Source organism: Cervus canadensis, chromosome 9, assembly GCF_019320065.1.
Source record: "Cervus canadensis isolate Bull #8, Minnesota chromosome 9, ASM1932006v1, whole genome shotgun sequence".
In the NCBI taxonomy this organism is placed as follows: domain Eukaryota; kingdom Metazoa; phylum Chordata; class Mammalia; order Artiodactyla; family Cervidae; genus Cervus; species Cervus canadensis.
The window spans coordinates 10,370,168-10,393,793 of record NC_057394.1 but is presented as its reverse complement, the minus strand read 5'-3'; the positions used below and the strand labels follow the sequence as shown (position 1 = coordinate 10,393,793).

At 43.8% G+C, this 23,626-nt stretch overlaps 1 protein-coding gene and 1 non-coding gene across 5 annotated transcripts in view; both read left to right on the top strand.

Moving 5' to 3' along the window:
- The window catches only part of CLYBL (citramalyl-CoA lyase), a 229,418-nt gene that overhangs the window by 68,928 nt on the left and 136,864 nt on the right, over positions 1-23,626 (top strand). The window lies entirely within an intron of this gene.
- Positions 4,568-4,640, top strand: TRNAE-CUC. The gene has a single exon. It is a non-coding gene; the product is annotated as a tRNA-Glu (tRNA).

Genomic DNA, 23,626 nt, shown 5'->3' with positions numbered 1-23,626 from the left:
CTAGAATCCTCAAAACCTGAAACTCACACGGCACAGAGCGCTCTAAATCCTTGTGTTTTTAGAATGTTATTTCTACCGACTGTATCACAATAACAATAATCCAGAAAGTAGAACCTCAGTGTCCGTTCTTCAGACCAGGAGGTATCCAAGTGAGCAATGAATCCAGTAACCTGTTCTCTTCATGCATGCTTTCCTGTTAAGAAAGTGCTTAGAATCCATACCGTGTTCTTAATACAAGCAGAGGTGGTATATGCAACAGTCCTTTTCCCTTAGGCACATTCCTCCCAACCCTAAACTCCCATAGCATTTTGAAATAAGATTTGCGAATTCTCCGGTGGTCCAGTGGTTAGGACTCTCTGCTTTCTCTGCTGAGGGCCTGAGGTCAATTCCTGGTTGGGGAACTGAGATCCCATAAGCTACGTGGTGCAGCCAAAAAGTAAAGAATAAGTTTTATTGAAAATGAATGTGTTAGTCTCTCAGTCATGTCCAACTCTCTGTGACCCTTTGGATTTTAGCCCACCAGGCTCCTCTGTCCACGGGTTCTCCAGGCAAGAATACTGGGAGTGGGTAGCCATTCCCTTTTCCAGGGTACCTTCCAGACCCAGGGATTGAACCTGGGTCTCCTGCGGTGCAGGTGGGTTCTTTACTGTCTGAGCCACGAGGGAAGTTTTATTGAGATGTCATTCAAATACTATAAAATTCACTCTCTTAACATGTATGAATCAGTTTTTTAGTCTATTCACAGAGTTGTGCAATGATCAGTGCTGCTTAATCCCAGAATGTTTTCCTCGCCGGAGAAGAAACCCTATACCCATCAGCTGTCAGATTCCCCTCTTCCCTTCCCCGAGAATCCCTGGATCCACTTTCCCAACCTTTAGATTTGCCTATTCTGGACATTTCATATAATTGTGTGGTTGTGCCCTTTCGTGTCCGGCTGCTTTCTCTCTATCGTAATGTTTTCAAGGTTCATCCCTGTTGTGGGGCTTCCCTGGGGGCTCAGACAGTGAAGAATCTGCCTGCAATGCGGGAGACTTTCCCTGGGTTGGGAAGATTCCCCTGGAGAAGGAAGTAGCAATCCACTCCAGTATTCTTGCCTGGAGAATCCCATGGACAGAGGGGTCTGGCAGGCTACAGTTCATGGGGTCACGACTCTGACATGACTGAGCAACTAACACTACTACATTCCCTGTTTGTAGCATAAATTGATATTTCATTCCTTCTTATGATGTCTCATTGAAGGAATATACTGCACTTTATTTATCCATCCATGCATCATAGATATGTGGGTTATTTCCACTTTTTGGCGATTATGAAAAATGCTGCTGTGAACATTCGTGTACATTGTGGACATATGTTTTCATATCTCTTGGGTAGACCTATGAGTAAAATCGCTGGGTCATATAGTAACTCTGTTTTTAACATGTTGAAGAACTAGAATGCATGGCATTTTGTGCCTGTGTTATGAAACTCATTAGGAAGCAACTTAATAGTCAGATATCATCAGGCCTGCAGCTTCCACTGGCTTTTAAGTTTCTTGAGACAAGGGTTGTTGCTGTTCATCCTTGAACCCCACTCCCCCCAGTTCGGTATGCACCACGGGACCCAGTAGGTTCTCAGAAAGTTCTTGAGATTGTAGCTGGCCAGTGAAATCCCCAGCACCCCTGAAACGCACACACTTACTCTCTCTCTTCCCTGTAACAAGTGACAGCTGGTCAGGAATGGAAGCCCCTCCCTATTGTCCATCAAGCTTTCCAGCTGCTTACTGACCCTCCTTATCTGCTGGGGCCCTCACCAGGGTCTTGGGCTTCCTCCAGGCTGCCTCAGCCGCACAGCAGCAGTGGGGACCCACTCTGGCTTACACAGGTGCTTTGAAAGAGAAAGTATTTTAAGCACTGCTGAGGCGCAAGCAGAGGCCGGGCTGGTAGAACCTTGCCATTCAGGGGCCCGTGGCTGTCTGACACGACTCATGCATCTGCTTTATGAGGATTTGGACAAGGAGGCCCTCCAGTGCCTGCCCGGGCTTTGACTTGGCAGCTTGTGCCCGGGGTTTAAGAAAGCTTATTTTAAGACTTTCTTAGAAGGTCAGAGCAGCATCTTTATGATTCATCCTGCTACCTTTTGTCCAGAGCCTGCTCTTCCTAATAACATCTATTTCAGGTTGGATTTAAGAGACAGAGCCAACCTCTGCTGAACGGGCCACCTTTGATGTTCCAGTGCCTACTGAGGAGGGGAGGGACGGATGGAACCAAAGTTGTAATTGCCCAAATTTACAATAGCTTCCCAGCAGAAGCCAGCACAAAAGAAATGTTAATGCAATAAACTGTAAATGGAAGGAAGCTGAGCGGGATTTATGGTGGGCGCAACCTGCACCAGGTCTCTGGGACCTCCTTCCTTCCTCCGTGAGACATTTCAATAGTCAGAGGAGAACTGAGCTCTTGGAAAGCCAGTGGCTGCTCTGTACCCTCCCTCCCTTATCTCTCTCTCACTCCCCAGACAGATTCCTGCAAAGACCCAGGGAACCTGATTAAACAGGAGAGGAGGGGGGAAAGTAACCAGTCATTGAGGGCGCAAACCTGAAATCCTGGCTGTGCCAAAAGCCCATGTCATTGGCAAGCATGTGTGTTCCAGCTGCAACTGAAGTGTGTTTCTCTTCTCCTCTGAGTTGGGGATCTCTGCAGATACAACAGATGGCCAGAGTGTTCGCGTGTCTCAGTCAGGAAGTGAGAGGGCGGCGTGTTATTCGCCAGCCAGGCACGTCCCCATCCGTCAGGGCCACTGCTATAAAGGGCTGTTTTTCACCTTTGGGTTCCTGCGGCTCTCACTCCACTCAGGCTCACACGTACCTTTACCTGGGTTGTAACACGTGGAATGTGCATTGTTTCTTTGTCCAGATTGCTGGCCCGTTTGGGTTTTTTTTTAATTAGCTGAGGAGCACTGACTAAATGGAAAATTGCTTTCTGAGATCCCAGTGCTCTGGTTCCATGCTGTGAGGGGCTCCCTGTAATTAAACACATTTTAAGAGTTGTTCTCCTGTGTATGTACTGGGAAAGGACATCAGTGCCTTTCCCACTAGCTGGAGAGGTCTGGTTCAAGCCGGAGACTTAAATATTAATACTAGGTATAGTTGAAAGGAAACTTGTATATCAATTAATTCAGTATGGGGGATTCCCCCCCACCCCCCCGCTTTAATAGTTGGGGAAAGAAATCCTTGGTGGGAAAGTCTTTTTATGCCTTTCAGGGCTAGGAAAATGGTTAAGCACCAGGAGGAAATTGGACAGAAGTCAGGAAATCAGGAGCACAGATGTCAGCAAATTCTTGAAGCCCTCTGTCTCAGCTTCCTGGTCCCCTCAGTGAGAGTGGAGTGCCTTGGGTGTGCCACGGTCCCCTCATAGATCCAGAATTCACCCCAGAATCCTCCCTTTCAAAATAACCTGTCCATGTTTAGAAGTTCCTGCTACAGTTTCAAATGCTATACAAGCAGCTGGTTAGAGCTCAGAACAGAGGGAGACATGTCATATGGGGGATTAGTTCATCAGTAATTAAAGGATGAAGGAAGCCTTTATGAAGTTTTTTTTGCTTAGAGGCTCCAAATATACATTTAGAGTAACGGTCCCCAAGTTAGCATAGCCATTAGAGAAAGTCTGACATTCTGTGTAGAATGGCAGGCTCTCCGCTGAAAAATCTTTTTCTGAAAAAGAATTGGCAGTTTTTTCTAAGAAGCACGTAAAGCCAGTTGTGGGGCATATCGAAGTCTGGCACCAAAATCGTGTAACAATGATCATTCATTAGGAAAAAAAAGTACTGGAATTAAAATCTACTTCTTGTTTAGTCACTAAGTCGTATCTCACTCTTTTGCAGTCCCGTGGACTGTAGCCTGCCGGGCTCCTCTGTCCATGGGATTTCCCAGGCAAGAACACTAGAGAAGGTCGCCATTTCCTTCACCAGGGGATCTTCCCAACCCAAGGATGGAACCCATGTCTCTTGTGTTTCCTGCATTGGCAGGTGGAATCTTTACCACTGAGCCCTTAGAGCTTCCCTAAAATCCAGGGCTCAAGTCCTAACCTGCATAAAAGACACACGGCACATGGTAAAAATCAGTTTGATCACTTCCTAGGAGGCCTAGACTTGGGAAAGAAGGAAAAAGAAAAGAATGAAAGTGAAGACCCCAAAAGAACAAAATACCTGTAGACAAAGAGCTGTACATACTCAGCCCTCTTAGTTTTTCACAAACGTGCACACTTAGGTCTCATGACCTGCGTCTTCCTCTGACACTGTCTTCTCTCTGCTTTGCAGGAGAGCTCATATTTTTCCTGTGTTTCTGCTGCCGGTACTTTCCCAAAGCATAAGCCATTCTACTCTAGTGTCCAGACCCATTTGGCCAAGCTCTTGGAGCTAGTTTCTTATTTTTGAGTCTTGGCTGTAGTTTAGGGTGTGTGACAATAGAAAACACCTTGGATGTGGCTTTCGCAAATCCTTGAATTAGAGTTTCAGCACTCTGGTTTCCTCATCTGTCGAATGGATACAGTCAGAGTCTTGGAAGACTGGTTGAAAGAGGTATGTGGGGACTTCCCTGGTGGTCCAGTGGCTAAGACTCTGCACTCTCAATGCAGGGGGCCCAGGTTCGATCCCTGGTCAGGGAACTAGATCCCACATGCCACAACTAAGAGTTCACATACCACAACTAAAGATCTTACATGCTGCAACTAAGACCCAGCATAACCAAAGAAATAAATAAAAATAAATATATTTTTTTAAAAAGGCAAGAGGTGTGTAGACAGTGCAGTGGTTTGCAACAACAGTCAAATAAATAAATAAAAATATCTTTTTTAAAAAAAGAGATGTGTGGACAGTGGGGTGATTTGCAACAACCTTCACTTTTCATTTCACCTGCAAATGTCACAAGCTTGTGATTTACTAGTGAGAGTAACATCAGCCCTCTTTTGTGGTGGTGTTTTTGCCTTTGCTTTAACCCACAGACTTTCAAATCTCAGGGTTAACAGGGCACTGGGTCAGCAGGTATATTAGGAAAAATGCTTTGATTTAATGTATAATAGAAAAGAGATGAATTAAAGGTGTTAATGTAGTCTAATCTAAATTCCATGAAGCTTCATAGGACATGCAAAAGACCAAACCATACACCACATATATGTTCACCTGCTTCTGAACGTTATGAAGACAATTTGCCTGACTGTAGTTTTTAAATTGTTGGTATCAGATGGGCTTGGGATTGTCAGGCCCTGATGGAGTTTCCAGTAAAGGGATTAGTGTCATTTCTGGGCCCCCACTAGAATTCCGTTCAAGCTATAAGTAGTCACGTGAAGTCGTAGGTTAAATGATTTGGGAATAAAATGTCATTTGACGTGACAGAAATGAACCCTTGGTGGCCCACACTTCCCCTGGGACTTGCTCTCACTTACGGTTCTTGTGTTAAGTAATTTTATTAACCGAGGCAAAGGGGGGCATGAGGTGACAAGGGAAATACTTTTTGCTAACATTTTAATCCTAATCACAAAATTTATTGTGTGTGGTTTTATATGCACTTGTAGCTACAAAGGCCTGGGAGACAATGAACGCAAAAATTAGAATGCCTTGTTTTTCTTCCCAGGTGTTATTTAAAGCATTATATGAGTTGTCAAAAAGATTAATTGTTGTTGCTTGCAGCTAAACAGATGATAAATTTTAAAATTATATTATTACTGCGTGTCAGCATAAAAGCTCTGTGTCCCAAGAGTGTCACCTTTTTCTGTTGCTGTTGACAAGGTTCACGTTTTATAGCACGCCGCCAGAAGGTGTTGACGTATATTCAGATCACTGATTAAATGTTTTTAAAACGTGCCACTCACAAACTAACCCTGATGTTCTATGAAAGAGTCATTTTAAGGAGTAAGATTTTTTTTCCCCTGCATCATTGACACAGAAGAGATTTTAAGCATCGCCATTAAAAAGAAAAAACCCAATCCTCATGTGATTACATTTTCCAATTTTAAATTTCAGCACTGAAGAGAAAGCGTCTTCTCCTTGCTTCTCTTCTCCACAGGAAAGGCAGGAGCGTGGTGTAAAAATACTGCAAGGAAGGTGCTAAATGGCTACTTGTAAACACCCCTTGTTGGGCACAGGACCCACCGTGTAGGAGTGACAGTCTTGCCATCCGTTGGATTGGCGTCGTAAACTCTGGAGTTGTGACTCCCCTGTTCAATGCTCTGACAGCCCCCATCTACAAGGAATCACAGCAGACAACTTTTACATAGCAGCTGAGGGTGCAGAAGACTTTATGTTCCTCTTCACACTGTGATGCTTGAAGACATGGCTGGTCCTGGCTTTTGGCACTTTATGGATGGCCTTTCGACCAAGGTTTCCACGAACCCAGATGTATATTTGCACAGTAATACAGTTTATGCCTCAAGAATCAACACTGTAATACTCTTTTCGGTGTGAAGGTATTTGTGGGATCTTGTCAATATATTCTCTTGTCTCTGAGCACAGCACGAAGGAACTTGAAAATAAGTGATTTACTGTTCATTACGGGAAAGTCAGATTTTTTTTTCTCACCTTGATTGTCAAGATTCCTTTGTTGATGTCGGTTTCAGAGTGTGTATTTTCCCTTCTGAGTGCAGAGGACGTTGACACTGCTTCGGTGATGCTGCGGAGGATGATGTAAGACATCCATAAGCCCGTGTCTGTTGTCACTTCAGCCCAGCGTGGTGCAAGCTTAGAGGTGCTTCAGTGACAGCCGTGGGTGCCCTTGGTGGGGGGAGGTGGGGTGCAGAGACCGAATCTCCAAATGATCTCTGTGACCATAAGTAGCTAGAGGTCATGAATACTCATGGCAGCAATAACGATAGCAGCCTTTTATGGAGCACTTGGCGCACATGGGGAATCCTCACCAGTTCACATAGAGTGTCTCATTTAATTCCAACCACATAACAGCAGCTGTGCAAGATTATCCCCATTTTATCAAAAGGAGTGAAGCAGGACTCAGTCACACCCCTGGTAAATAGCAGCCAACACTTGAACCCAGGTTTGTTAGATTTTAAAGTCACTTTCACATTCATTCAGCAACTACTTATTGATTATCTGTTCTGTGTTAGGCAGTGTTTTCATCACATTTGTCTTTTAAATTTGCTTTTTTAACTTAATTTACTCATTGAGAGCTTTTAAAAAATTGACATTTAGAAACCTCACCACACACTGCACCTGGCACACGCTGCAAGGACGCATCTGGTTACAACATTACCTGTAAGAAAAATACAATGAAGGGGTTAAACATGGAATTCCATATGATCCAGCAATTCCTCTTATGGGTATATCCCCAAATAGCCCCAAAAGAATTGAAAGCAGGGGCTTGAGCAGATATTTGCACACCCAGGTAATAGCAGCATTATTTGCAATAAGTCAAAAGGTGGGAGCAACACAAGTGTCCACTGATGAATGAATGGATAAACAAAATGTGGTGCATCTGTACAACAGAGTATCATTTAGCCTTAAAAAGGAAGGAAATACTGACCGAGGCTACAATACAGATGAACCTTGAAAACATTATGCTAAGTGAAACAAGCCAGATGGAAAAGGACAAAAACTGTATGATTCTTCTTACCTGAGGTACAAACGTGGTGAAACTCATGGAAACAGAACATAGAATGATGGTTACCAGGGACTGGAGGAGGCAGAGAATGGGGAAGCACTGTTTAACAGGTACAGAGTTTCAGTTTGGAATGATGATAAAAGTTCTGAAGGTGAATGGTGGTAATGTTCGCATAACAATGAGAATGCTCTTAATGCCACAGAACCATACAACTAGAAATGATTAAAATGGTAAATTGTATGTTATGTATGTGAATGAAAGTGAAAGTCGCTCAGTCGTGTCCAACTCTTTGCAGTCCTATGGACCACAGCCCACCAGGCTCCTCTGTCCATGGGATTCTCCAGACAAGAATCCTGGAGTGGGTTGTCATTTCCTTCTCCAGGGGATCTTCCCGATCCAGGGATCAAATCCCAGTTTCCTGCATTACAGGTAGATTCTTTACCATCTGAGCCACCAGGGAAGCCGATGTTATGTATATTTAACCACAATTAAAAGAATAACACACAATGAAGACAAAGCCACTGGAAAATATACAATGTGCTCCTGGGCTAAATACACCCAGAAAATATAAAACCATTTCAAAGTTTTGTCAACCAGCCTCCAGGTCTCTTGCCAGGTCTCATCCTGAGAGGTCCCTCATTGAATGGCTCCAGCTATTATGAGGCTCTCGTGGGTGATGACGCACTGGGGCTGCAGATGGCAGATGGATTTTGGTTTCTTAGTAGTTTTGGATGACTATGTCCTGTACTTCTGAGAGAAAAACCTATCAATACAGTATCATTGTGTGAAAGGTGACTTGGAGTAATTGCACCTTTCTTGGGTATTTGGCATTAAAAACAGTTGGAAAAGTGATAGTCATATACAGTCAAGTTCAAATCTCTTGTGCTGTTATGTTAAATAAAATGTCTTTAAATTGACCCAGATTTATTTTTCCCTCTAGCACGGGAGCAGGTCTCCATTCCTTCAGCTAAATGCCAGAGGGGAGGGTGGCTACATTTAGAGGCAGACTCTTGGAAAAATACATATTTTGCAATTCAGTTTTAAACCCAGGCATCACACTTAGCCCCCAAGACAGGATGAGAGGCTCAGGGAACCTGGGGGACTTTCATAGGCAGATTTACATCTTTGTTCTTAGTGAGTTAAGTGGCTGGCGGAACCAGGCATAAATTATACTATTTAAAGTATTTCCTTCCAACTTTTTTCTTCCCAGCACATGCAGTTGAACTTGAGTACTTAAGTGCAAGCCAGAGTTGACTTTTTTAGAGAGAGATTTGGCCTTGATTTTTGGATTAATGATTTTTAGAGATCGTTTACAATGATATGATCTATGATAAAACAGATTTAGAAGTTTGAAACACTAGTTACTAAAAAAGAGTTCTCTTTGTAATGGCAGTTAATCTTGTTGCTGTTGAAATGACTGTTGACCTTGAATTAGGGGGTTGATAGATCTGCGTGATGTGTGTACTTGTCCAAGCTGTATTTTTACCAGGCTAGCTCCTCAAAACTCATCATTTCCCTTATGTTCAAAAATCATTTTAGAATTGTTTCTTTAGAGCTGAGCACACACAAATCCTCAACGTCTGTGTCTGCCACCACCAGACAGGTTCTGTCAGACTCCTCAGCCTGTGTGTTCCCCGCCATGTGCCACTTAGCCCATAGACACACCGTGTGGACCTAAGGATTCTACTGGAAACATGAGTGCTTTGGGCGATGGCAATACTTCATCAATATTTCATCAGGCAATGGCAATAATTCATCAATACTTCATCGATGGCAATACCTCAATGTAGAAATCCTCAGCCACCCACCAATTGATTGCAGACTTCTGGTCTCCAGAAATGTGTAACCCACTTAGTTTGTAGAACTTTGTTATTGCAACTCTAGGCTTCCCAGGTGGCACTAGTAATAAAGAACCTGCCTGCCAATGCAGGAGATGTAAGAGACATGGGTTCGATCCCTGGGTCAGGAAGATCCCCAGGAGGGCATGGCAACCCACTTCAGTATTCTTGCCTGGAGAACCCCATGGACGGAGGAGCCTGGTGGCCTATAGTCCATGGGGGTTGCAGAGTGGACACACCTGAAACAACTTAGCTCGTAGCGCACAGCACAGCTCGCGAATACAGCTGACGTTGTCATCCCCTGCCTACTGCATCTCTCACTGATCTGAGAACCAGCCTCTATTTCCTGGCCAGTGGGGAATCCATTTGTTCCCTTTCAGCTTGTAGTTTTTTTCCTTTTCTTTCTGGCTCATGAAAGAGCATGCAAAAAAAAACAAAAAATTCCTAGCAAGAACAAGTATTCAAGAAAATTTCCATGCCCTTCACTCCTGTGTCTGTTCCGAAAAATTTGTAGCTGAAAAGTTCCTTTTCTCTCTTCCCACATTTCTTCTCAACTTCTCAGCTTGACTGTTCTCTTTTTGGAAAGATCACAATCCCTTATAAATTGTTAACTCCTAGAGATTGCCCCAATTCCAAACTCTTAACGAGAGGTAGGAGTTTATCTGTAGGCTTTTATGTGTATGTTCTTTCAATAAAAAAGAAATGCAGATGAGCATCTGTATGAAATGAAGATGAAAGATCTAGTTGGAGGAGAGAGCCTACTGCATTTCTGTAACCAACTTCATTCTTAACTATCTCTAAATGGGTGGCTTGGGTTTTTCTTTGAGTGTTTGTTTTTAAGAAACTTAAGATTGGACAGTGTTTCTCCTTTTCTCCTCCAGAGGCCCAGAGCAATGTGGCGGGTTGCATTCTGGACTGGGCAGTACTAACATTTGTTCTTTCCGGGGACCGTCTGCTGCTTTTCTCTGCCCCAGTGGAGCTGGGGGAATAATAAAGCTGTTATTATTTACACTGCATCACATTTTTGTCAGTGGTCTTTGTCATTGAGACTTACGAAGTCAACACAGCACTTGAGGGAATTTGTGAATGTTTACCCAGGCAGGAGAGAGAGGTAAAGGAGAGGGTTATCTCTCCAGGCATGTTGCTTTTCTAAACTCTGCCAGTTTTCCTGGTCCCTTTCATTGCCCTTTTCCTACGCTGTTCTTTCATGGGCTGTTAAGTGACCTTGGAACTCACTGATTCTTTTTTCAGGCATATCTAATCTACTGTTTTACTTATTCATTTTGTGACTATATTTTTTTCTTTCAAAAGTGCTAAATTTGATTCTTTTGAATTAATTTTTATTTCCAATACTGTCCCAGTCTTTCAATGGTTACTGCTCCTTCCTGTGTCACTTTTAATAACTTCAAATATATATCTCGTATTCCTACTGAGGTTTTTCACTTATTTCTAGTTCAGTCCAGTTCAGTCTCTCAGTCGTGTCCTACTCTTTGCAACCCCATGGACTGCAGCACGCCAGGCTTCCCTGTCCATCACCAACTCCCGGAGCCTACTCAAACTCAAATCCATCGCATCAGTGATGCCATCCAACCATCTCATCCTCTGTTGTCCCCTTCTCCTCCCACCCTCAATCTTTCCCAGCATCAGGGTCTTTTCCAATGAGTCAGTTCTTCCCATCAGGTGGCCAAAGTGTTGGAGTTTCAGCTTCAGCATCAGTCCTTCCAATGAATATTCGGGACTGATTTCCTTTAGGATGGACTGGTAGGATCTCCTTGCCGTCCAAGGGACTCTTGCCAGATACCTCTTCACCCTTATGTTGTGCTTAGTGATCCTCCCTCCTGGTGATTTATTTCCTTCCATGGCTCGGAATCTACTGTGAGCTCATCTTCAGCAGGATTGTTTTTGCCTCTGGGAGTTAATGTACTCCAGACTGTGGATACATTCTTGCAGCACTGCTTTGCATTTCTTTTCTGCAGACTAAGACTCAGTTGTTTTAGAGTCTTGAACTCAAGTTTTTAATTTTAATTTCTCTGTCTGTGACTTCAAACCCATCTAGGTGGTATAAACTTCATGCCTGTACTTGCTGTTAACACAGGCTTGTGGTTTTGATGATCATATAAAAGGCTTTATTTATTTTCATACAGCCCAAGCCAGACCTCAGGCTATCTTGCTGTTTCTTTGTGGACATAGTTCTTCTCAGTTCAGTTCAGTTGCTCAGTCGTGTCTGACTCTTTGCAATCCCATGGTCTGCAGCATGCCAGGCTTCCCTGTCCTTCACCATCTCCCGGAGCGTGCTCAAACTCATATCCATCAAATCAGTGATGCCATCCAATCATCTTGTCCTCTGTCATCCTCTTCTCCTCCTGCCTTCAATCTTTCCCTGCATCAGGGTCTTTTCTAAAGAGTCAGTTCTTCGTATCAGGTGGCCAAAGTATTGAAGCTTCAGTTTTAGCATCAGTCCTTCCAATGAATTTCAGGACTGATTTCCTTTAGGATTGATTAGTTTGATCAGCTTGCTGTCCAAAGGATTCTCAAGCATTTTCTCCAACACCATAGTTCCAAAGCATCAATTCTTTGGTGCTCAGCTTTCTTTATGGTCCAACTCTCACATCTGTACATGGCTACTTGAAAAACCATAGCTTTGACTATGTAGACCTTTGTCGGCAAAGTAATGTCTCTACTTTTCAATATGCTGTCTAGGTTCTAGTTCCCTATTTGTGGATTAGATTGCTTTTAAAGGGGTACAGTTTGTCCAGTTCCCTCACCTTGCACAAGCCCAGGTTGGTGTCTTCTGTCCCACAAGGCTGTTGACACTCCAGCCTCTAGTCTTTGTTCCAGGGCTGATGGCCCTCTGTAGACACAGCATCAGCTCCAGGAACTCCAGCTCTGAAATTCTTGCTTTATTTCAGCACTTGAAGATTTCCTTTCTGTTTCATGCTGAGATATGTATTAAACCTTTGCTTTATTTTATGTATTTATTTATTCTTGGCCGTGCCTCTTAGCTTGTGGGATCTTAGTTCTCCAACCGGGGATTGAACCCAGGACCACCAGGGGGTTCCCTTTAACTTTTGCTTTAGGTTATGCAATATTTCTGTGCATTCTAAGCAGGAGCAGGGTCTGCATTCACTCAGCTTGTCGTAAACCTTATTCATCTCTGTACCACCCAGCTCAGAGGAATAACTGGCCTGTATCAGGTGCTGGATGACTGACTGACTGACTGAATAAATTTATTTTTCATGCTCAGAAGCAGGTGGAAGCAGCATTCTAGTGAGTAATGTTGCCTGTCTCTCCAGGGGCACGTGAGCAAGCAGAATTAATTTTTCTCTAAGGACATAAGTGAAGAGAGGTCGCAGTAAACAAAATAAAGAGAGAATAGGACTTCTTACATGCTTTTTCTTAAGTCTTGGGACAATGGGAACAGTTAACTGGCTCATCTGCTCGACATCTGAAGGTGGACTGAAAGTGGATGGACAGGCAGTTCCCAAACTGCTTGCTCACTCCACACAGCATCCTCACCAAGAGGAAGGATTAAAGAATCACAGGGCGCAGGACACTATGCCTGTTTACTTCTCAGTCTCTCCCCTTTTTAAGAAAAGCGTGCCTTTGATGAGATATAGCCGCGGGCTCTTGTTTTACATTTTACGTCAACCACTTTTGTTAGAAGCTGGTTATTGATGCTGTGCCCCCTTTTAATTCACACTTCTTTGCTAATCAATTACTGCGTTTGTCCATTAATCAGGCATCCTGACAGGGTCAATAACTGCTTTTGGGGTTTTGTGAGGGGCTGCATGTTATCAAGCAAGGAGTAATGCTCAGGAGCTCACTTAAAAACAGTGTGACTTCCCAGGCTGGTGGACTTCCGGAGCAATGAGCATCGTGTGAGAATTTCACATGGTGTTTTTTTTTTTAATTGATAATATATTTGGTTGATAGGATTTTCTCACTGAACACTTTATTAGGAGGGCTCAACATGAGTGAAGTGTGGACAGGTATGCCTCTGTTTCTTAAGAAAAACAGAAACATCCCAAAGTAATTATTCCCATCCCATTACAAATGACAGCATTTACCTAAAAGTAGCATTCAATTGTGAGCTTCGTCCATATTAGGCATTTACAAACAATATCTTCTTGGTAGTGGGGTTTGAGAACAAACAAACTTAATCCCAAAACATTTGGAGCTGCTACTGGATGAAAACCAATGCAAAATTTAGAGCAAATATCTCTATAACCTGAGTCAAGGAGAGAATATTTTACAAACAAAAGCTGAGTTTATATACCAATTCCTGAAGCCCATCTTTTACATAGAGTATTTTAAACCTCTATGCGCACATACATGCATACATACACATTTTCAGTACCCCTCAGCCTTTATCATCTGTTTCAACATATTCAGATGTTGTAAAGCATCGTAGAAGTGAACACTTTTCATTTTAGCAAGGGTGAGAGACAGAGGTGGCAGCGTTTAATTGGAGAGTTACAGTTTGGGCAGTTGAGTTTACCGTCCATAGTGATGGTAACAGGTTTCAGTGATCTTTTCTATGACAGATGTACCAACATTTAATTGTTTTTCATCAAGGGTGGAGAGAAAAGACACTTGTGTAGATTTTTCAATCCTCCTACGTGTCACTTAGCTGTCCTCACCATTGTCTGAGTTCCTTTCTCTCATCCTTTCTGCCGCAATGGGTTGTGTCATTCCCTCATGATCAGCACTTTTGTTGTCTTTGTTTTTTGCTGTACCTCAGAAGTCCATCTTTTCTTTCATCTCCTTCCCATTCATGCGTGAGGAACAGTTGTGCCCTGTTGTGGGGATGTTCCGCTGGGTTTCAAACAGTAGGGTTTCTTTTTATTCTCTTCTAAGTAGTACAATGGGGCTGAATGTCTGTTGCAGAATGCACACACTAATATGCCAGGTTATTTGGTTTCTAAGAAGTCAATAAAAATACTACATTTAGGCTCAGTCCTTGGCTGGCTTTTTTGCTGTTTGCCTTTCAAGCCTTCGGTTGTAAATCTGTTTATTTGTTTCTGATCTTAAAATATAATCTTCCGTATTAAAGTGAAGCGTGGAGTCAACAAACACACAGAAAAAATGTTGCTGGCGGTGGACTATTTTCACACCAGCAGATTTGGCAGTCTGCGCCCTCCCTTGATAAGAGCCTCGGAACAGCCGCCAGGGCTAATTAATGGGAGCTCCAACTCGGAGGAGATGAAAAAAGAGTGGATCCCAAGTTGGTCTTGGCAAAACTTTCTGGTGTAAGAAACTAGTGCATCTCTGCATCTAGAGGTGTACAGCTCTGACTCCTTTCCTCCAGATCCTCTTACTTGATTCTTGTTTTAGGAGGGGGAGATGAGTGTGAGTATAAGTGTACCTAGTTATAAACACAGACCTAAAGGCCATCCCAGCAGTAAAAGGCTAAAAGACATAAAAAGCTAGAGATGTCTTAAGATACTTTGTTCTCATATTCAGGAACAATCTTCAAAATCCTCCTTAATGAGGTCATAAAAGAAAAAAATGGAACAAGTGTTCCTTGTGTGTCTCACTAGGGCCTGCCATCAGGGTCACTTGCCACCAGTATCCTATTTAAAAAGGGATTGGGGTAGTTCAATCAAGCATTGCATTAAGAGAGAGACTTTGATTAATTCCTTCTCTTTTCTTTTGTGCCACAGATAATTTCAGTAAGTTTGTGATACTTTCTGCTTAGCCATTGCGGAGGCTTAAAGTTCTTGATGCGTCATGCTGAGTATTAGCATTTATCGGGCCTACTTGGCTATGGTGAAGAGAAGGGACTGCTGCAGATAGCTCGCTAATCTTTGTCGAGCAGGGCCAGCCTTTCAACATGACCGGTATCTGAGATCTTGGCTCAGGGAAGAGCCTGCTGTCGGGTTGGTGGCAGAAAGAAATCTTGACGTAAGAGGAGAGAACCGACAGTAAGTACGATGGTGCTTTACCACGGTGAACTCTCTTAAAGGTACTGGATCTGCCTCTGACTCAGAAACTCACATCCTGGGGAAGTTGCAGGCATGACTCTCCAAGGAAACAAAAGCAAGAAAGAGGCAAGTAAGGGCGACCAGTGCTTGCTTTCCCCGAGGCTGCTCTGGGAGAGCTGAAGCTCTGCCCTGGGCTGGCTGGTCAGGATCAGGTAGGAACCTGGATTCTCCTGTCATCCGCTTTCTTTTATTTACCAGCTTTGTTTGCAAGAGGCCATCAGAGCTGCAAGGGGACCTTTGAGTTCTGTGCTATAGAAACCTAGTGGCAGATATTCACTCTCTTGGCTGTTGCGATCCAGAAACAGGTTAGGATGTATTTAGCTAAAAACGCAATCAGGTATTTACTGTATTTTATGAGCTGATTTTGGAAAGGTATACAATTTTCTTTATTGCAAATGCAAAGTCTGGGTGTGCATGCATTTAAGCGCCATTGAAAAGTTAGAATTTGGGTTCTGATGGACTGGAAAGGCTCCCAGGGGAACATCGTTGTGATGGTTTAAATCCCCTCTCTGTGGTTTACTCACTAGATACACCGAGTCGGTTCGTAGGGCTGCTGCTTCCTGTCCTGTTAATTCAGCCACTGCACATGCTCATGAAGGCAACAGGTTAACAGTCCTGGCTTAAGAAGAGAGTCTGGGGTCTGGGGGGATAGAATTGCTTGGTTTTTTGGTTTTCCATTTGAAAAAGGGGTAGTTGGGCTTATTTCAATGAATTTATATGTGAGATATGCTTATGTAAAGAAGTTAAGGCAAGATTTCAGAACTAATTTTAGAGTATGTTTCATGATCATTGCTGCAATACTGCTAATGGTTAATAGCCAGTCATAAGAGTTTTAAAAATTGTTATCTGGGGTTTGTTTTGTTTTGGCCACACCACGCAACCTGTGAGATCTTAGTTCACAGTCAGGAATCGAACCCGTGCCCCCTGCATTGGAAGCGTGAAATCTTAACCACTGGACAACCAGGGAAGTCCAAAAACTGTTATTTTGAAATGAATAAGATGTTAGCTCCCTCTCGTTTTTTTTTTTTTTTTTTTGGTATTGTTCCCAGATTAATAACCCAAAGACAAACCTGTTCATTCATCACGTATTTATTAAACTCCTGCTTTATGCTGGACTCATAGTATTGTATCAACATTATTATAATTATCAGTGTAATTGGTTCTTTATTTATATCTACAGTGATTATTATAAATACCGGAAACCCTTAAGTGTCCTAGTTTTTCTTTATCATAAGCTTACACTCCTTGTGAGGGTGAGTGTGTTCTTTCTGAAGCCTGTCTGTGCTGTCTGCTCAGTCGTGCCTGACTCTTTGCGACCCCATGGACTGTAGCCCGCCAGGCTCCTCTGTCTGCAGGGATTCTCCAGGCAAGAGTACTGGGCTGGGTTGCTGTGCCCTCCTCCAGGGGATCTTCTCTACCAAGGGACTGAACCCAGGTCTCCCACATTGCAGGCGGATTCTTTACTGTCTGAGCCACCAGCCTGTCTATGAGTAGATTACTCAAGCCTGACCATAGCTCTTGGAATGCTGATGTTGCTTGACTGATGGATTTCTCTAGATTTGAAACTCTAGAGCCCTAGAGGCAGAATGGTGTCATGGAAAGAACACAAGCTGGCACTTTTCCTCCTGAAAGGCAGGAGCTCAGGGCTTGGTGCGTGAACAAAGTTCTCTGAATATGGTAAAGTGGCTAGCAGGGCTTGTCCCATGTGGAATCCTCAGGGAATCTCACTCCTAATTCCCCAGAAATAGGGGACCCTGAGGTACCCACAGGGCCTCAAGCATCAGCATCCCATTCCCATCATGCACACTCAGGAGCCAGGAAATTACCTGCTCACTCCCTCTCTATGCCCCAACCAGATAGAGAACAAGGATGTATACTGAGAACCTCATTCAGTGGAAAAGACCGCAAAGATTTTTCTTTAATCCAGGGAATCCAGATCCAGGGAATACCCACCTTATTTGCTTATTTGAAGCATAATTGCAGATTTAAAAAGCATAATTGTTTGAAATATTTCTGTACAGTAGAAATCTTCCAAAATCAGCACGGTGATTGCTGAGAAGGAAGAGGCCACAGCCTTAATTTCTCACCAAAACCAAGCCACATTTCTTCCAGGGCTACAGCTTCTTTTCAGATAAAGGTCTTATCAGAGGGCAGGCAGGGTGGAAGGTCACTGGTAAAATGGGACGATTGTGGTCATCTGGGCACCTTGTCTTCTGAAACCAAGTGCAAAAAAAGAGTCAACAGAAGCGCGTTTTAGCTTCTGCCAAACCACCCTTGGGTCAGATCTGGGATCCAGAAAGTATCAGGAGTAGGCCACCAAGCAAGTGAATCATTCCCTCTGAAACACAGGCCTAGTAACAGATTGAGGCTTGAAAAAGCCCCAGTTCACTCTCCCACAGCTAACTGTACAACGTGCTTGCTGAAGAAAATTGTCCTTTTACTTTATAATAGATCTCACAGAAAATGACACCTTTTGGTCCTTATTTACAGAGAATGTTAGAAGTAATATTACAGATCCCATTATACTGCTTTTACTGTGTTTGGTGAGTGTTTCTAAAAACCCATTCAGTGTAATATGGGTCTTTCTTAATACTTAATTTAAAATAGCAGTTTTTTATTTATTTATTTTTTTTTAAATATCCAAGACAGTTAGTTGTCGCTTCTGCTTTGTAATGCTGAAAACTTTCTGGATGAGTGTGTTCTGGAAGTTCTATGTTGTTGTTGTTCAGTTGCTAAGTCTTGCGCCACTCTTTGCAACCCCATGGACTTTAGCACGCCAGGCTTTCCTGTCCTTCACCATTTCCCAGAATTTGTTCAAACTCATGTCCCTTGTGTTGGTGATGCCATCCAGCCATCTCATCCTCTGTCGTCCCCTTCTCCTCCTGCCTTCAATCTTACCCAGCATCAGGGTCTTTTCAAATGAGTCAGTTGTTCACATCAGGTGGCCAAAGTATTGGAGCTTCAGCTTCAGCATCAGTCCTGCCACTGAATATTCAGGGTTGATTTCCTTTAGGATGGACTGGTTTGATCTCCTTGTAATCCAAGGGACTCTCAAGAGTCCTCCAGCACCACAGTTAAGAAGCATCAATTCTTTGATGCTTAGCCTTCTTTACAGTACAGCTCTCGCATCCATACATGACTACTGGAAAAACCATAGCTTTGACTAGACAGACCTTTATTGGCAAAGTAATGTCTCTGCTTTTTAATATGCTGTTTAGTGAGGTTTGTCCTAGTTTTTCTTCCAAGGAGCTGGTGTCTTTTAATTTCATGGTTGCAGTCACCATCCACAGTGATTTTGAAGTCCAAGAAAATAAAATCTGTCACTGTTTCCACTTTATCTCCATCTATTTGCCATGAGGTGATGGAACCAGAAGTTCTATGGGGTCTTGTTATTTTAGAGCTTGAGAAAGCATAGTGGTAAGGGCCATCCAGTTGTCTTCTTCCTGTAGCTTAGGATTAAGGAGTACATTAAACGTTCTCTCTTATCATAAGTTCAGAACAGGTAGCCCTGAGCAGAATGTTTCTGCTTGACTTCTCCTGTCTTATAAACATGTGAGCCCTAAGTGGTGGAGGGTGTTTGTGCATGCTGCTGTGTTCCTTACACACTGTTGGTGACTGGCAGGTGTATTCCGCTGTTTCTAAGGAAATCATGTATATGTGATCTTAGCCAAAAGGGCCTCCGCTTACAAGTTAGCTACTGAATCTTTCTTCCATGACCTTTCAGACTCCTTGGTCAGTCATCTGCTTGAGTATCAATTAGGCTTAAGGAAAAGACACCGGAAGTGGAGGTTGGTGGTGCTAGCCATCAGTGTCTTTCTGAGGCATAGTTCCATCTGGTAAGGTGTGTGCTTTTGGACAACTTGGTCAGTTTGGGGCTGAATATCTTCAGAGTTTGATGAGCTTTGGAAATGTATGTAGATGGGAAGAGGGGCCAGCAGGTACATCATCACTCCTTCCCTCCCCCAGAGGGGACCAGAGAAATTACAGGTGGCCTTTGGCCCACTGGTGGGGCACTCGAGTTGTTGAAAGGTTCTTTTTCTTTCTCTGTCAATTAGCAAAGTGAGATTTTCGTCTGTGGATACAGTTTGCATGCGTGCTAAGCTGCTTCAGTCGTGTCTGACCTTTGCGACTCCGTGGACTGTAGCCCGCCAGGCTCCTCTGTCCATGGGATTCTCCAGGCAAGAATCCTGGAGTGGGTTGCCATGCCCTCCTCCAGAGGATCTTCCTGACCCAGGGATGGAACCTGTGTCTCCAGTGGCTCCTGGTTTGCAAGAGCTCAGCTCTTGACCGCTGAGCCACTGGGGAAGCCTGGATACGGGTTAGGAATAGAGGAGGAGGAGCATTACAGCCTGGGCCACTTTCGGCCCATCCTTGAATTTCAAGCGTGTGGCTGTCCCGCCTGCCACCCCCAGTCAGGGCTGGGTTACACTGTTAGTGCTGTTCCCAGACCAGCCCCTGGCTGGAGGTGGCAGGTGCTTTAAGGCCCATCTTTCCGAGGCTTGTCACCTTGGCCGTGGATCGCAGGGTGCACCTGCGGGTGCTCAGGAAACCAGCCTCTCAGGTGGGTGGCTGAGGCCTTTCATTCCTGCGTCAATGGGCTTTATTCAACATCTGAGTTCGCCTTTTAAAATTTGACTAGCCGATGTGGTAGAAATAGGCTTCCCTGGTGGCTCAGATGGTAAAGGATCTGACTGCAATGCAGGAGACCCCGGGTTTGATCCCCTGGAGAACGGAATGGCTACTCACTCTGGTATTCTTGGAGAATTCCATGGACAGAGGAGCCTGACGGATTACAATCCATGAAATGATTACCACCACAGCCTACAAGTGCAAGGACAGAGTGGCACCAGCGGGCACAGAAAATGGGCCTTACCAGGGACAGCCCCATTACTGGTCAAGTCTGGGCAGAGAGCATTTGGCCGCCTTACTGACCTCTTTGCTAATCAGAACCCGGGACTGCCACTTCAAGAACTGATGCTTCCCCTTCGTCTCTCCTTAGGACTGGCTGAACTGGCCCAAGAGGAGGGCCGAGGTGGGTCCCTCTCCAAGTGGAGACAGTGAGACTCAGGGTCAGGGCTGCCTCTGAGAGTGGTGCACAGGGGCCCCAGAGGCCGCGGGGATCAGTGCACTAGCCCCAGATGCTTCTTCAGGACACCAAGGGGCAGACACCACGGAGGGGAGGGCCGTGGAAACCATGGCTGGGAGGGAGTCCACCCAGCACCTGTGTGTGAGAGGGGGCCCCCCCCGGGGCCCAGAGAGTGTCACTGGAGGGCTTCAGGGAGGGGCATTGAGGATTCTGTGCTTTGTCAATGTAGGCAGGTCACACTCTGTAAAGAAACATGAACGTGGGTAGAAAAGTTAGAGGGATTGGCATGGTCAAAATAGTGCCAGCAAGCCATGTTTATAAGCTGAAGGTGACTTTAATTACTTAAATGAAAAAGCCTCACAGCAGAATAAATGACTCTCTAGCTTGCTTTTTTCAAATTAATTACTAAATTTACTGGGCTTCGCTTCTGGCTCAGCTGGTAAAGAGTCCGCCCGCAATGTGGGAGACCTGGGTTCGATCCCTGGGTTGGGAAGATCCCGTGGAGATGGAAAAGGCTACCCACTCCAGATTTCTGGCCTGGAGAATTCCGTGGACTGTATAGTCCATGGGGTCACGAAGAGTTGGACAGGACTGAGCGACTTTCACTTTCACTTTATTTGGCTGCCCAAGGTCTTAGTTGTGGCCCATGGGATCTTCTATCTTAGTTGCTGCATGTGGGATCTAGCTCCCTGATCAGGGATCGAACCCTAGCCCCCTGTACTGGGAGCTCGGAGTCTTAACCACTGGACCACCAGGGAAGTCCCTCTCCAGCTTGCTTTTGAAAAAGAAAGAATGCCTCAAAGCATCAAACCACTGATGAGTCCAGCAAAAGAACAGAAATACTGCAGCTCTCAGTGTGACGAATGAGGGAGGCGGCCACGCACTGGTTCCGGAAGTGTGAAGAGATGGAGGCCGTGAGGTGGGAAGAGGTTGGAGGAGAGCAGTAATGGACGTGTCTAATGTACAGAGTGTAGGGAAACACAGATGGTGTGATGCCGAGGGAGGGGCGTGGGGGAGCCTGATGTCAGAAGGCCTGCGCTGTCACTTCTGACTTCTTTGTTTTCTAGCTAAAAAGGAAACTCCACCCCAAACTCCACCCCGAAACGGTTTCACATTGCTTTAGCATTTTAGGAACCTCTACTCCATTCTTCAGTAGAACCTGTGACTTACTTGCTTCTCTGTTGGAGTCTAAGGGGTTGATGCATTTTCAAACATAGAAAGTGTATGTATATTTGCATGACCAGTATCAGAAGCTTTGCATTTTTGCAGTATATTCTGCTGGGGCTTTCTTTTTGCTGGGAGTATCTATTCCTTTTTTTCTTTCTTTTCCCTCTTTTCAGGATGCAGTATATTATGTAAAGATGCCTACATCTTTCAGACCAAATTGTTTTAAGGATTTCAGCTTTATAGAGCAGTGTTTTAAAGAGTTCTTTTCTTTCTTCACTTTTCAGAGAGAAATCAGTTTCCTGTGTATTTTGATCTATGTCCACAGGAGGATTATGATAATGAATCACTGTTTTATAACTTTGCTATTTTAAGTGAGTTTTAAATAAAACTTGTACCCCCTGTTCTTGATCTCTGAGAACATACCCATAAACTCAGTGCTATAAATATCTTGCGAGCTTAAAAATAGAGCTAAAATATAAAAACACAGTGTGTAGTCAAAGAGGCATTCATTACCTTCACCCACAACCCTTCAGTTTCTACAGGACAGCTTTATATTTCACGCAAAGATATTTAAAAACACATCGGCTTCCTCAGAAATTTCCTGACTGTGTCAGTCACTGTTTTCATTTGCGTGATTAACGGAGTACATTGGTTAGTAGGTAAGCAGTGTAATTACACTTGCTCTTCTATTTTTTAAAATGCTTTACAAATAATTATTATCACTATTAAATGATTAAGGGGCAGATATTTATATAAAGCTAGTTTAAGATGTGGGGCTTTTACAAATTCATTTTTTACTCATTTATATGTTTAATTAGCGTCTACTGTATGCAAGGTATGGGCTTCCCTGATAGCTCAGTTGGTAAAGAATCTACCTGCAATTCAGGAGACCCTGGTTCGATTCTTGGGTTGGGAAGCAAAACAAAGAGTTTCGCTTCCTAAAATCACAACTCCTTAAAATCGCGGTTCTTAAACTTATTTCTTTGTCTCTCTTTCCCCCTCTCAGATATTACCTCCTGTTCTTCCTTATCATTGTGGCCAGACATTTAGATTAAGTCTTTAAGACCTTGGAGTCCCAGTGATGTACTGTAGGAGGGATAGTTAAAGAAGGGAAAATCTTTAAGAAATTTTAATTACTGGGGAGTTGGCTGTATCAGGAGAATCAACAGACGTACTGGTGTAGACAAGGAGGGCTGCTCAAACTGAAATGAACGGACCCTGTTGTAATTTGAACCCTTGAAGCCCTTTCCAGTTTATTGTCAAAATTACTGCCCTAACTTCCTCCCTCTCCTCCTTTGCCTGTTGCCCTGGCTTTTTATCTTGGGCACTACCAGTGTGCAACACAGTGGTGTTTAACTACTTCCTGAAAGCATGATTAATCATCAGGAGCCCTCGTTCCTTCTGGATGGAGATATATGGGCGTTCAGCCTATCAAATAGAAGTTGGACTAATTTGGAAAATATGGTTTCTCTCCTCAAAAGAAACAGCTCATGCTCCTTTGAACACTTATAAATTAGCTGTGCGCATTTCGCTGTTTGTCCTGAACAACTGAAATCAGAATGTCTGGCTTGATGCTAGAACTGGAATTTAGCTCTCAATGGTGAGCAAGTTTTACCTAGAATGTCTGTCTCCTTGAAAGGCGGGGAAAAGTTGTACCAGGTCAGTCTCCTCTCGAGTTCTGGGTGTGTTTCCCACTTTCTTCTCCATGGTTGTTTCCTGAGTGGAGTATAACCCCAAATCTCTCACCTAATGTCCCATTATCTTAAAGGGAAGAAGGTAATTATATTAGGAGTTTTGAATGGGCCCGACCTTTATCTTGTTCAGACCCAAACTGAATGAGGCAAGAAGTTACAATATTTTCTTGTTCCAGCTGAGTAAGCATGCAAACCTACAATCTTTAATCCTTTCAAAGAAAAATAACCTCCTCTGTTTGCAGGATTTCTGATTCCTGTCTTCTACCCTGCTCTGT